Below are 15,920 nucleotides of genomic sequence, written 5' to 3'. Positions count from 1 at the left end.
GCTAATCTGGGCAACTGGCTGTCCACATTGCAAGGAGGATTTCATTGGGGAATATATGCACACCTTGCAGCTTCTCACCCTCTGATTTAATTGTGCTATGCTTCACTTCCATCTCAGGTAAAGGAAAGTCAAAGTCAAGGGCATCTGTCAGAAAGAGACTGAAAGTAGATTGGCTGGAATTTATTGAATTGTTGAATATGATGCCCAAGAAACCTCAAGGTTTCTTTCAGACTAGCTTCCTGCCCCCCAACTTGCAAATTGAAATATAAACTAGAAAAGCCAATATTTTTAACCTTCTGTTAGGCCATAACATTAAAGTGGGTTCTGTGTGACAAGAAGAGCAAGGCTGCAGCTTAACGTGCCTGAAGTTTCTGTGGATAATCCCACTGAGAAGGTAGAAGGTGATCCAGACTAGAGTTTGCCTGAGAGAGGCAGAACCAAACCTGGGTTTGATCAAACTAGAGTCAGAGGCATGCCCCATAGGGCTTGCATACTGGGCAGCTATAGGCTCTGGTAAGCATCCAGGACCTAGGGGACAGGTGGGGGAGATCCATGGGCAGCTACAGGCCCCTGCTGCATGGAGCAAGAAAAGCCAAAGAGGCATCTCCCCTGCCTGTACTGCCTATAAGAACCACTGAATCCAGTGCTGAACCACACAATACAAACACTTGATTGGTAGGTGGAGGGAGGAAGGACTGAACGCCCTTTGCTTCCACCCCGCTCTTCCCCTGCTCCGTGCAGCCAGAGCTCTAGTTGCATCCCTTCCAGTGCTCCTCTGCCTCCATCTGGTGCCCTCACCATAGTCGGTTCCTGGAGCTCATGCTCTTCTTGTCCACCCCTAGCTACACTACTGAGTCATCCTGGGAGAAGTTCTCTCTAATGGTGGATGGCAGAGAACTGAAGGTAAAAATGACAGTGAATGTTGCCCAGATACCAGGTGACTCATGAGCCAAAGGAACAATGTATTTGGGAAAGATATCAGAGCTGTTATACTGGTATGACTGTGACTGAAGTCATAGCCCTTAGAAATCTTCCAAACTGGTATTTCTATTTAATACCTAACATGCCTATGTAGCTTTGTTATTGAATAAAATGGTGTGATCTGTCATTAACCTTACAAAGCAGTTAACAGAGTCAGAGTGCCTACAAAAAAATTCTTGCTCTGCATAAAGAGTGAGTAGTTCCCCAGTGTAACATTGCCTCTTACACAATATAATGCGATATCGATAACATCAAAGTAACTCTTCTCCGAAACCTATGCAGGGATCTTTGTCCTGTTTCCACTACTGTTTCTAATAATAGAACATTGCACAAAATTACTTTCCTGACATAATGGAAGGAAAAAGCATTGACTTTAAAGCTATTAAGTTTGTACTGGAAATGCAGACAGTGTAATCTGGTGGGTTCCGTCACTCGCTGAACGCTGCCATTTGAGAAACCTGTGTCTTTGAGCTAAATATATCCAGAATGCAAGAACTGGTGGAGATAAAGTATTGAGTGGAGCTGGTTAATTTAGGAAAGTGATCACACTGCCCTTAAAGCATCTACTTATGTCTGATCTACATCCTGGCAGAAGTTTATCTACCATGCCACTGAGTCCAATAACAACACATATTCAGTCAATAATATCTGACAGAGAGAGTTCTCAGGGTCCACAAGTTTTAAGCAAGCAATGGTCCTAAACTCAGCCCTGTTTGCTTCAACAAAGATTCTTAACTGACATCTGTGGGCTTTGAATTAGTGGGTAGATTCCTAAATATTTGCTATGACTAACTGGCCAGATTGATAAATCCTCAGATTCTTTGACTGAGACAAATAGGTTCAAAGAACTGTGAAAAGCTAGGCCATTTAAAAGCGGAAGGGTACATCTACACAGCACAAATGAAGTGGACATACCCAGCCCGTCTCTGCATGGGTTAATTAACCCTCATGAAAAGTTGTGTGTTGTGTTGCAGTAATGTGCCTGTGCACCTGAGCTCATTCAGGTAGATCGCTCTGTAGTTCTGCATCGTGCACATAGACATACCTAAGAGACCAACTCAACATAAACTGAAATTTGCTGGGGTCTCTCAACTAACTTTGAATCAGGCCTCAATTTAGGCTTCTATATTTTTTTAATCTTGACCTATGTATTTAGGATCACCTGTTTCCCCCTCCCCCCCAACCCCTGTATAAAAGTTATTTATGTGGCCGTAAATTGTAGCCAACAGGACAATTTCCTCATCCTCAGAAAGAAGCTTTATTAAATGCATAGCATTTTTTGTAAAAAAATATAGTTGAAAAGGGGTCATTCTTGAGAGCTGGGTTTTTACTACAATATACTGCAAACAAGCTACATTACACTATATTAATTACACTTTGGGCTGTATAGGGGCATTGTTGAGAAGCTGTTTTGCCTATAACTCACATGCATGTTAATTACAACGACTCATTAGATTGATACACAGGACATTTCCATTTTTTTTTGCTTCAGATAGTGGCACAATTACCATGGGAAAGCATTTCATTGCTTTTCAAGGCTGGTCTGTTCTAGTGTGCAAGTTAAAATTTATTTGTTGTCAGAAACAAGCACTATTTTCTTTAATGGATTGGCATTTCCAGGTCAGATGAGGTCAATCTATACCAGCAATGTTTTTGAGCTGTTACTGTGTTATGTAATCAACTCAGTGCTAGTTCAGCCTGGAGCCATTTAATTTTTGTAAGCAGAATTTAGCTGACTTTAAAGAAGAGGAAAGCAAGCTTGCAGAAAGAGATTGATTTCAGCAAAAGATAAATTCATACATAATAAACGCCTAACACTTCTAAATCAATTAAAGTAAGATGGAGATGGAATGACATATGATGTCTGTTAGCAAATAGTTTAAAGCTATTATTCTGGAAGGATTATTTTCCCTCACTATTTTTCCCATAACATCTGCTTCCTAGACTGTAAGCCTCATACTAGTGAACCTTAAGTCAATCAAGCAGGGTGGGAATTAGTCCTTTATTCTTCATGGAGCCTATTTCATACAAGTTACTCATTTCAGCTCATCAGAGGTCTGTAGTATACACGACACTGGGTTGGTTCCCAACAGACATGGGAAATTCTCTTCCCAGATCCACCATTAGTTTCAAATGGGACCTTCAAGTCTCTTCTCTTCTCTACTTTTCCTCTCATCCTTTGCCTTTAATGAGACTAGGAGCTCACAAGAAGAAGTTTTTGTTTTTATAAACTGTGCATTTATTCAGTGACTAGCATAATGGAGCCTGCTCAAAGTGCAACTGTAATACAATTTTCAATATTAACGTGTATTCTCATCAGTTTGGGATATTTAAGCATTTTAAAGAGCTGTTAAGGAAAAGGAAAGATTCCTCTCTCTTTTTTTCCTTTCCTGTGCAGCCTGAATAAAAGCATCAAAATGCATGAAAGCATTGATAATTTTTAAGAAAGTTCAGGTTGAATAAGGGAGTGAAAAGAGAGAGATTCCTTCTGAATGGATACCTAAGGCACTGAGCCATAGTAAGAAAATGAGCGGATCAAGCTAAACAATAGGTAGAACTTTAGGCTAGCGAGAGACTTTGAGATTCCTCAAGGCAAAAATAGAAGTAGTCGTTCCCCAACAATAGAAGTCTGCCTCCCAACCCCAGGGGTTATGAAACAATATTCAGCATGAGCTGTATATTTATTTGTTTCTAAACCTTCTGTTGATGACCTGCGCATTCTCTTGCTCTTCTATCTCCTCCAACCTCTTTTTAAGTTTTTAATACTGCTCTATACACTCAGTTTCCATCAACCTGAATGGGTTCTAAAAGAGTTAGAAATCAAATGAGATGTAGGCAAAATATTTAGAGCTGTATCCTGAACATTTTAAAAGAAAGCAGATTCCTCTTCTCTCTCACACAAAAGCACTGCTGAGTTTCAACAGTTTGCTTTTGAACAAACCCACCCAAAATTATTCTTCAAAAATCCCTTTTGCAAAAACCCGAGAAAACAATGCTAGGCATCTCTTCCTACCAAAGAAAGTCAGTAGTACTGTGTTGCGGGGGGGGGCGCTAACTTAATCCTATCTACCAGACAGTCAAATTTTCCATTTCATTTCAAATTCTACAGGTTATCTTTAGTTCCCAAAAGTAAACAGCTCAGATAGGTACATAAACCGATGTGTAAAACATGAAGCACCAAAGTCATTATCATGTAGGTACAGCTTGCTAATATCTCCTTAATATAGCATTTCCCAGCATGCTCCTGATAACTGCTTCTTCACCTCACAAGAGTCCTGTAAGAGGCATAAATATTCCTCAAGGAACCAAAAGAGTGTTTAAAAGTCTTTAATAGCTATCATAAAATGAAGGATAAAATGTGTGAAAGAAGAGCTGTCATGCTAATAGTAGAAGATATGAAGAGCTGTGCATTTCGTATCAGTCTTGTGAATTTTATATCAATGAGATATTACATCGAATTCACAAAGGCAACTTAAATCCTACCGAGTCTAGGGTGAAGTGTCTAAGCTGAATTTGACTTCAGCTAACCTGCAGTACAAGGTTTGATCCTGGCAGCTCACAAGGGTCAATAAAGTCCTTAATACCCAGCTCCAGTTTGGCTGCAGTCATGATGAGGGCTGGGAGGGAGGGACTAAGGAGACTGATCTGCCATCACCACCTACAGTTCCAGCTCAGTGGAGCTAGACTTTGAAGGCTACTCCAAAGTAATGCCTAGAGCATCTTCATCCAAAAAGTAATGCCTAGAGTATCTTCATCCAAAAGTCACCATCCAAGGGATGGGATGGAAGGAGATGGGGGGGGGGGGGAAGAAACATGCAGCAACAGGCAGTCCATACTCTCACTTTTCTGTTCTGCCCCAAAATACAACCTATATATTGAGGCATAAGGAATCCCAGTAGAAACAGCCTTTACAATGCACAGAAGATACAGGCCCCTGAAATGGTCCATTCCCAAATCTTATCCTACCACCACGCTGGATTTGCCCTAATCACCAAAATGAGATGGGGATTTCAGGCTACACGTAGGACATCTAGCGCAGGACAAGCCTGGGGAAATGAAAAGACACAACAAGCATGTAGATAGGAACTGTTTCATTTGCATCTGCTAAAAACTGTAGCAACAAAACAAATACTAACCTCATGTCTCCTTGCTGACAGACTGTAAACGGATATGCTTTGGAACAACTTCAAAAACCACAAGTACAAACTGAATGGAATTTAACAGGCAGGCCCCCGAGGGTAATGGAAAGCCTTTGCTCTATGTATTGTCTCTAGGCAATACGGGGAAGTCATTTTAAAAGGAAATTAGGATGCTCACTACAGGTAATTTAAGATTATAGGGTAAATCTATGAAAATTATGATAAGGTTAAACAGCTGGTATGACTCACTTAGAATTTATGTTCAGTGGTGGTAACTACATTATAAAATGATGTTGTAACACCTGAAAAGATAAAGAGGTTGTTCCTGGGATTAAAAGGTATGGCTAGAAGGGCAAGCATAAAAGATTTATACTGCATAGTTTTAGAAAAGAGAGCAGAGTATTATACAGAGAGAGTAAAAAAAAAAAAGCTTCACTAAAGTATAGAATGAAAACCTGGAATGCATTCTTTACCAAAACATAAGGTTTCTCTGGTGAACAGGTCCCTCATTTGAGCTCCAGTTGAGCAACTCATTTAAATACATGCTTAACCTTAATCCCATCAAAGTTAACGGGCCTATTCAGACATCTTAACTACTTGGCTGAACTGGGGCCTTGTTCCTCAAGCAACAAAGTCTGGGTTTTTGCTCAAAAGATGTTTGAGGTTTTTTAGAGTATTTGTGTATGGCACAACAAAGATAACCAAACTATCGAACAAGGATGATTAACCCTAGCAAAACACTACACTGGCACAACGATATAAACTTCAGAACCCAAAATACCTTATTTAGAGATACCTCGGGTATCTCTGCAAGACACTGAATTGTGTCTTATACCCTTGTACCTTTACTGACTTCCTTTCCTGAAAAGCAGCTGTTTTGGTACTTCTTGTACCATTTTGACTCTGCAAACCTATTATCATCAACATGTTATACCAGGTAGCACAGACTCATTTTTCCAATATTATGGGCTAAAACCAGGACCATTCAGTTTCTCTTCAGCGCTTGCTATTGTTGTTCTCAGTGGATGCATCTAAACATGCCCCTATGGCGCTATTGTTATTGAGCCATCATAGATTCATAGATGTTAGGGTCAGAGGTGACCTCAACAGATCATCGAGTCCAACCCCCTGCCCTGCACAGGGTCAGACGACCCCAGCGAGGTGCTTGTCCAGTCTCCTCTTGAAGACCCCCAGGGTAGGGGGGAGCACCACCTCCCTTGGAAGCCCATTCCAGATTCTGGCAACCCTGACTGTGAAGAAGTTCTTTCTAATGTCCAACCTAAATCTGCTCTCCATCAATTTGTGGCCATTGTTCCTAGTTACTCCAGGGGGTGCCCTAGTAAATAGACCATCTTCTATTCCCTGCTGCCCTCCCCTCATGAATTTATAGGCAGCCACAAGGTCACCTCTCAGCCTTCTCTTGTGAAAGCTGAAGAGATATAGGTCCCTCAGCCTCTCCTCATAGGGCCTTGCCTGCAGGCCTCTGAACATACGAGTGGCCTCCTCTGGACCTTCTCGAGATTCTCTGCATCCCTCTTGAAGTGCAGCACCCAAAACTGGACACAGTACTCCAACTGCAGCCTGACCAGTGCCGCATAGAAGGGAAGCATCACCTCCCTGCACCTGTTTGTCATGCATCTGCTGAAGCAGGATAAAATGCGGTTAGCCTTGTTGATCACTTTGTCACATTGATGACTCATGTTCATCTTCGAGTCAGCTATGATTCCCAGATCCCTTTCCATTGCTGTGCTCCTGAGAAGATCATCCCCCAGCCTATAAGTGTGTTATCCGCTCTCCCTGCTCCCATCCTTGTGTGGGCTGCTGAGCCCTGTGCTGTTTGCGTCCATATCCTTTTGGAAGTCCTAAATGATGGTGTAGTAACAGCCCATACTGCATTGTGCCAGTGGCGCACAGTTATTTTTAGCTGCTATGTCACTGTAGTACCGCACTATAGTGAGGGAGCGGGTTGCCACAGCAACGTAGCAGTGGCATCACGGTTTGTGCCCACCAACATTATGTAGCATCTTGTGTGGATGTGCCCAATGTGTACTACCTTTTATTTTTAAATTAAACTTCTATTTTTATGCACACATGTTAGCATGTGAACATGCACATGAGATGATGGACATGAACGGAAATGCCCAAATCATCAGCTAATGGTACCATTGAAGTAAGCAGAATTTACACCAGGTTACTCACCCCACATACAGAGATCTAATAAAAATACTTCTTACAAATAGCAGTCTCATCTTCCTTTCCACATCAAGTCTAATACAAGGAAAGAAAGAAATGTGATTTCTCTTTCATACCAATACTAAGGTCTGTATATTTTATAATTGCATATACACTTTAGTAAATTTATTGTAAAATAAACACATTACAGAATTTTTTTTTTTTTTTAATTCAGATAGAACATTTCGTGGTTTCTAATCACGGGACTAACCCAAAACCATAAGAGAGATTTTGTAAATTTATGGTATTTTTAAAGAAATGTATTTTCCTTGTTTCTGCATTGGTATGTTCAAGAAGAAAAATTAAAACCAGAACCTTGAGAAAGGATTTCCCTAAGAAAAAAAAGATGAACTAGCAGGGTTATTGCGGGGGGGGAGGAGGTATTAATAGAGTCCAGGAAAAGTATCACATATAGCACATGCAAATAAAATGATAGACTTTCAAGCTCACTTTATTTTTGCTTCTTAAAGGTTACTAGTGAGTGCTCAAAAATTGCTCAGGTTAATTAAATCAAGCATCAGTATGATAGTCTGCATTATAGTGATGTAACTCCATTACTGTCCTAATGCATCAATTAAAGGACTGCCTCTATTCAGCTCCCATCTTCAAAGGGAGAAGAATGTGGTTAGGATTAAAGCATTAGCCTGGGACCATGGATATCTGAGTTCAGTTCCTCTATCTGTCCTGCCTCTGTAGCTCTTAAGCATTTCATAAAAACAACCATGTCACACTAGCTGTATGTACAGCACCTTGCACAATTGGTCCCTAATCTTACTTGAAACTTGTGAACACTGCTAAAATACATCTACATCATCAGAACAGCTCTGTTCTTCTATCACGTGTGTCACAACATCTTTAGCCACTTCAAATTTAAACTGTAGGCATAAGATCTTATGAAGCCAACTCCAAGAAATCACATCATCATCTGGTGTATTTGTGTCTGTACACTTTGGCTGCTTCAGCATGGCTCACCCCAAAAAGCATCTCCCTTTTCTACATAATCAACTGGGATTTGGAATGATGGAATTTTTTTAAAGGTAGATTGAGGTGAAAGAAATGTAGTGATGACTTCCTGAGAGCTGGAAACAACAGGTTGGAGAAGTACAAACTGCCTTGTTCTTAACAATTTGTTAACTTAGAAATCTAAAGATGATATTTTAAACAAAATCTGCAAAATATGAGGAACAAAAATTAAACTGAACTGTGTATCAAATTAAACATCAGTGGCTTGTATTATTAACTTAAGTATTGCCTTTCACAAAAGCTGGGAAGAAGTAAGAACTTCCACAAAAGCAACCCTTGGGACCTGGCTGTAGGATTTAGGCTGGTTTGCCACATCATACCCAGTCCCTGATCATAACCCATGGGGTTTAGCTTTCTTCATTTGTACTCTGTTTTAAAGATTTAGTTTTGGATGCATTTAAAATCCAAACTCTTGCTCCAGATCCTAATTCTGCAAAACACCCTTTCACAATGGGCCAAACCAAAACCCAACATGGATGCATTTATGCTATGTCGTTCCTCCAAGTCTGCATTTGGGTCTTAACACTTGACTTCATCCTTCATGAGCAGTAGAAGAACATCTCCTGGTCCATAAAGAAATGATATTTTGTGTCCTGCTCAGCTTCCACCAGACCAAAGCCTAGAAACCTTTGATTAGTACTGTGCTATAATATGTGCAACATAGTACTTTGAGAATAAATGTTGTAGTAAATAAAAACAATCCAAGCCTCTTCAGCATCTAGGATTTATGTGGAGGATGCCAAGCTTGGTGAAGTAGTCAAATCAACACACTGTCCAAAAAGGTTCTTGTCTACATCTACTTACTCACATGGATCAGAAATTTAGTACTAAGCATCTCAGAGTTTTAATTCAACGTGTCAGTGTCAAAGAACACAGTTCCTTAACAGTGTAGTAATACCACAAGTTGTAGCCACAATAAATGGATGTCAAGGAGAAATATAGCAAAATTAACTGTGTTTGACCTCAACCTCTACTAACCGCCCAGATTTCTTTCACTCTGAAGGTCTGAACACACAGTGCTTTACCTTTTTATTTGCTTTTCAGCTATTTGAACAAAGAAATAATTCAATGTATTAAAGTGACTTCAGGACCTGAATGCCAAAAAGGAGAAAGCAAACCAAGAGGTATTTTAAACTCACAAGAAGAAGATGACTGCATAAACATTGTAAAATGTCTGGCTTTAAAAGTTAATTTTGCCAGAGAGTTCATGTGAAACTTGTCTCCCACAGTTGTATTTCAGCATATTTTTAGAGGGAGGAGGATTTGGCTTATGAATAAGAAAAATATTTAAAAATAAATAAATAAATAAATAAATAAATAAAATACACCCTATGTTTTCTCTTTGTACATCCCAATTCTCCAGTTTGTGTTACAGATCACTGCACTCGGATAAAGCCCTTACTGAAGCCAACAGGCTAAACTGGTGCCAGATTTACCCAATGGTCATGTATGGAGTTGTGTAAAAATGAGTATGTTAAATTTTCTATTTAGAAAGCAACATATGGATCTGGTCAGAAAAACTAATGGAACCATTTTCCACTAAAAAATGCAATTCTATTGTAAATGACGTCTGGTACAAGACTGGTTGATTTTTTCTCAGAAGTCCTCTGGGAACAAAAAAAGGGGGATGTATTCTATTTGATCCAAAAAAAACCAATTGTGTTCAGAATTTTCTTTCACTGAGTTTTGAAATTTTTGTTTCATTCACCAATAGAACAAAAGCTAATTTTAAAAAGTGTTCTGCAAAATGGAATTTGTGTTCTCCACACAGCTGTAGTAACATTTGCATTTGGTTTTGTACATGGTGTGTGAAAGACATACAGCTGCTTTTTGTGATTACAACACAAAGGTTCATTTTTTGCAAGTACATGTGCCAAAGGCACAGACAAAACCTTAGTTTGAGTCACGCTGCATCCTCCTTTGTTTCTGCAAAAGGACTCCGGGTTCTGTATGGCAGGCTTTACATAGTACTACAGGAAAATGGAGCAATCAAGCAATACTTTTAAAAACTACTGGGGGGAAATGGTTTAAAAAAAATGTTTGTATCTCATTAGTCCTAAAACCAACCCCCGCCCCCTGCAAAAACAAACCAAACCAAACCAAACCAACTCTTTCAAAAGTTCAGCTTAATTTGATATGCTATAGATTTTCCAAAGCATCCAAAGGAAAACCTTAATAAAATTGTTCATGAGACAGTGACACTCTTTCCCTGATGCACCCAGTAAGAATACATTATAGAGGATGTCAAGCAGACTGAGATAGGACAGATTGAAAATAGTCTCTTCATTAAACCAGGTCTCATTGTTTTGGTTGCATCCCATCTGAGTACTAAAGTTAGAACTGCAGACACAGTTCCTAATTCAGCTAACTTAGGTCTACATTAAGTGTAGCTAGTAAAAAAAAAAGTGACATTTTACTTTAAAAAAAAACAAACAACCAAGAACATTTCAAATTTAATTTGACTTTCTCAGGGCTTAAAATGCAATATATTTTCTTTCAAACTATTTTTTAAATGTTTTCTTCATGCTTTTGAATTTTCATTTTTTTTCACAGCTGATTATAATAAAAATCAGACAAGAGTTGGTGGTTTGTCCATATATACACATTTCCTCTCCTTTGGCATTGGCAAAATATGGGTTTTTTTGCTGGAAAAATGTTCACTCTCTCTAATAGTTGTTGACTATTTCTAAAGTGTTGCTATTGCAACCGGGCAAATGCTGAAGTGTAATGATAGCCTCAGTCAAGGGCTGAGAAAAATCCTGTCAACAAAATGAGAGGAAAAGAAATGCAAAGAATTTCTAAAGGGCAGGAAAAAAGGAAGCTAGCTCAGCAATTTCTCTCTGATCCCCAAATATCCATTTCCTCCACCTTAGCCTTTCTACCCTTATCCTGGTTTAGTCACCCAGCTATTGCTGAGAGTAGTTAGAACACCACTTCCAGTTCCCGACTTGTGCTCTTAACCCAATGCCAAAATCATTCAGGTTTGACAGCCTTAGCTAGTGTTTTCAGGTTACTCAACTCTGATGAGAAACCAGGGGCAAATCCTGGTTACCTAAAATTGTTTGAGAGACATGGAACTGCAGTGGTAAGCATGACACCGAGTGCTAGTATTAGTTTCTTTTGCTTACACCATCAAATAGATCTCGGCTACTGAAATGATGGAGCTCATTTCAGTGCCTAATAAAAGAGACAGAAATAGTCTGTTCTCCATATGACTGTCCATGTATCTCCAAATTTTTCAAGGCAAGGTTTTCTTGAGTAGATGTGATATCTCTTATTAGACCAACTTGGTCTAATAAAATACTCAATCTAATAAAAGATATCACATCTACTCAAAAAACCTTGCCAGCCTATGTCCTTAGACCAACATGGATACAACCAAAAACCCAGCAAACTTTTCAAGGCTTTTTCAGCATTGTGTATGATACCGCTGTCCTGCAGAATGCTCCCTGCTGCTTTCTTTTAGTATTCCTTTGAAGATGCACCACATTCTGTTCAGTTCCCAAAATACATAAGTTTTATGTTTTCAGAGTTTGTTCAGACCCTGTCTTTATGACTGTCCTTGTTCAAATACCACGGATAGTTTTGTGGTACAAGTTTATTCTTTAATATTGGTGCAGAACTCACAGTCTAGGAATCACTGAGCTACTTAAACACAAGTACCCTATAACTTATACAATATTTTTAGGGAATAATACTTAAATCACAGGTTCACAGATTTCATGGAAACTGCAAAAAACAATGTTGTCCATGATTACTGGGAAATCCGACATCGGCCTCAAGTTCCTGTGAAATCAACCAAAAAAGCGGCAGTGAGGTAGACTGAGTGAAGGCACCCTCCGTCAATCAGTGGCAAGGGGCAGGGCAAAGAATGTGGTAGTGATGTAGACTGAGGGAAGGTGCCCTCCACCAATCAGCGGCAAGGGGCGTGGCTACTGCAAAATGCCCACAGAACTGGCACTGCGCCCTGCAAATGGGCCACAAAATAACCACTGTCACAGCCTAACTCAGATAGGTCCCTAAATATTTTAAGACTTCTTTGCCTGCATGGTAAAGACGAGACTGTCAAGAACATCTCTCAGTAAATACAGTATCACAAATCACTATAGTTGATCTACCACCATAAAAGAGAATGCTATTGTGGAATAAAATGATATGCAGCAATCATTATATAAACATACATACCACACACAGAGATAATTTTAAGTATTGACACTTTTTAACCCAGAGGTATAATTTGATTTTGAACACAGATATATTGTAATTTTAATGTTTAGTATGCTGGAGCAAATGTAGCCACTCTATTTGTGAGCTGTCACCATTTTTATTTTCTTAATAATTTATCCTAATTTCAAGTAATTTTACACGAACCTGTAAAAAATTAATGAACTTTTTGTAATTCTCTTTTAACAAATACTTTGGACCTCTAATCAGAAACAGCACTATAACAGTATTCTGGGAGCTAGGCCAATATTAAAAGAAATTGGCAATTTAGAATAAAATAGTAAATTAAGCTTGGTATTGAATAGTAAACTAACAGCATATTGCATGTAATGACATTATAGTTGTGCTTCAAGATCGACAGAAGAAGTTGTCTGCGTTCCATTAAAATAAGGCTGGCTCAAAGATGTAAAAGCTAAAGTAGATTAGAAATTGCAGTGAAATGGCTTTTCCATTCCTGACTGCTATGAAGCAAATTCTGAAGTCCTTGTGCACACAAAACTATTGACTTCATAGAGGTTCACTCTGAAAGGCCATTTTAGAGGTTCCACACTGTTTGATAGGCTTTTTTGCATTAAAAAAACCCTACTAGCTCTTAGTGTACAGAGTTGTGGTATTATCTGATTTCTCTCCTCTAGCATTTTTGTATAACTTACAAAGGATCTCAGTTCTTTTTATTTTTGTCCTTGAAACAACAATAGGGAGAAAGAAAAGCAAAGCAGTTTACAGGAGGGAATAAAATCAAGAGAATTCATGGCTAAGGGTAAACCTAATGGGCAAACTGAGAAATTACTGTCTATAGGTAATACCTCTAACACTAGGTCCCAGAGGTTTGGCTGAGCTATGAATTGGCTTGGCTTTATTACACCATTTCACTCATTTACAGTCACAGCATATGATAGTGTCCAGTAATCTTGTTGGGCACAGCTGTGACCCATAGCAATGCATTTTTCAGCTGGTGAAGGTCTTGAGGCATTTTGTGGTGTGGTTTGTTTTTAAAAAGGTCTGATATTGGATACTGTAATTATGTAACTGTGATCCTTTTAGCATCCACTGGAATTTACATTCTATAGACAACGTTCTTGCAGGGTATTAAGCAAGATAAAACTGCACAAATGGCAAGACAAGGACTGCCAGCACAATCCTTCAGGAGATCCTTTCTTACCTTTTCAATGCAGGACTTGAAGGGCAGGCTAAAACAATGCTACGCAGATAATTCTTCTAGCAGGAATGGTCCTCTTGCTGGAGAAAAGAAGGTTTGCGAAAGCTGCTAGCGTAGAGGTGCACACTAAGAATGTTTTTCCAGCATTAATTATGCAGCTTTTCTGTTTTAGATTTAGATTTGCCTTTGATGGCTTTTGCTTTTTTCAGGTCTATGATACTTTACATTTTGAAAGTGAAATTTCATACAAAACTTGGCAGCAAGCACTTTAATATGTTTGACAGCTATGACAGGAGCACACAGAGGTCTCTATGCAGACAGGCACATCTCAGGATTTAGAGAACCCAGGCAATCATTTGATTGCCATTAATAAACACAGACATGGTCTATTTTGCTATATAATTACTTAGCTTTCAGCCACTACCTGAGGCTGCCCTCAGCTGGTTTCCCTAGTACTGACTGTCATTGGGGCTGTGTATGCATCTCTAAAAAATTCCCAGAACTTCACCACAGCCACCCCGAGTCTGTGATCTGTATGCTCCCTTCAGCCCTACTAATTTGCTCAGGATTTTGTCTTCAATTCCAGCCAATCAGCAGGTGATTCTGGTTTGTGCAACAGAATCAGTTCCTGTTTCCCAAATCCTTTTTGTAGCACTAGTAAGGCCCATTGGTTTCAATGAGGCATTTTACTGAAGGGACTGCCGGGTCAGTTTTGGCTCCCCATCGGCCTAGACTCATCAGACATATTATTTGATTATCAAACAAAGCGTGTTTTCAATTGTATGCTCAATGCATCTTCTACAGATTTAAATGCAGTCTTAAGTGTGCTTACAGGCCGTGTACAAATACCCACGCTGGTTTTAACCCCGTTAGTATAATTGAGGCATCATGGCAGGGCTGTAGCAATGAAGTTTGGCACCCGGGGCAAAGCCCACAGTGGCAGCCCGCCCTTGCCTCGCACACAGATCGGGGGGGGGGGGGGCTATGCTTGCCCAGGAGTGCATGCAACAGCAAGAGCCACCCTCCCCTGTCCCATGCCCCCCAAATGAACCACTCATGGCTCTGTCCTATGCCCCGCCCTGACTGGGCAGCACCTGTTGGCACCCCTTTGCTTCAGTGCCGGGAGCGGTCGCCCCCTCTTGCTATGGCACTGGATCATGGACTTCAGCGCCTATATCTCAGCCCAGCTGCTATCATTAGCCTGCTAGTAGTGTCTGATTGAACTGATTTAAAGCTAGTCTACATAAGCTGCAATCATGCCTGCAGACTGCAGAGCAGACATACCTGAGAAGCATTTGGGGTTGCCATCCCTCCCCCATGTACCTCATCTTGTAGTCTCTCTATAGTGGGATCACACAAATGTGTAGGGTGCACACAGAGCCGCATGAGGTGCTATTCTTTAGAAGACACTGGGCTACATGCACACAATATTAGCCTCCATCCCAACAAGGGCTCAAATAAGAATTCGATAGTCAGACTTGAGTCTCCAAGTAGCCGATTTGTATGCACAATTGGAGGGCCCTACTTCACCTTTTTTTTTACAACATAGATCTTGCAAGTGCAAACCACAGCCTTGCCTACACTATACATATGCTCTCCTGGCTTCCTTTTGGCAGTTGCTATCCGCCAGCAAAACTTGAGTTCTGCTGGCAAAATTATATAGTTCTGCCCAAGCTGACAAGATGCTTAATAAATTGATACCTCCTGTAGGGTACATGAAATGCCCATGTACAGTCATGTGTGCATTGTATAATTGCACAAACAAAAGTGTGTTGTGATTAGAAAGTCTGTTGTATGGGGTCTCGTTGGCACAGTGCAGAGTTTTCCAGTCTTGCAACTCTTACAATATCTGCAGAAGTGACTGTGATTAACATTAACGATGCCAATGTACCAATGGAAAGAACTTTCTGTCCAGGCACACTTTTAGATTAGCCTTTTTAAGTGTTCTACTAATTGTTTTTCTTCACTTGCATCAGCAGGAGGCTCAGTTATAGCTCTATCTACATTTTGCAATAACCTCATTTTTAAATAGCAGAAGTCACCTCTTCACCTTTTATTACAGAGAGAGCTTAAAGATCTGATATAGAAAAGAACGCAAATCTTGAATTCAGTTTTTCAAAAATGGGATTTTATAACTGTTGGTCACCTTTTTCGATATAATT

Source organism: Alligator mississippiensis, chromosome 10, assembly GCF_030867095.1.
Source record: "Alligator mississippiensis isolate rAllMis1 chromosome 10, rAllMis1, whole genome shotgun sequence".
In the NCBI taxonomy this organism is placed as follows: domain Eukaryota; kingdom Metazoa; phylum Chordata; order Crocodylia; family Alligatoridae; genus Alligator; species Alligator mississippiensis.
The sequence above is the reverse complement of the archived record's forward strand: the minus strand, read 5'-3'. Positions refer to the sequence as shown.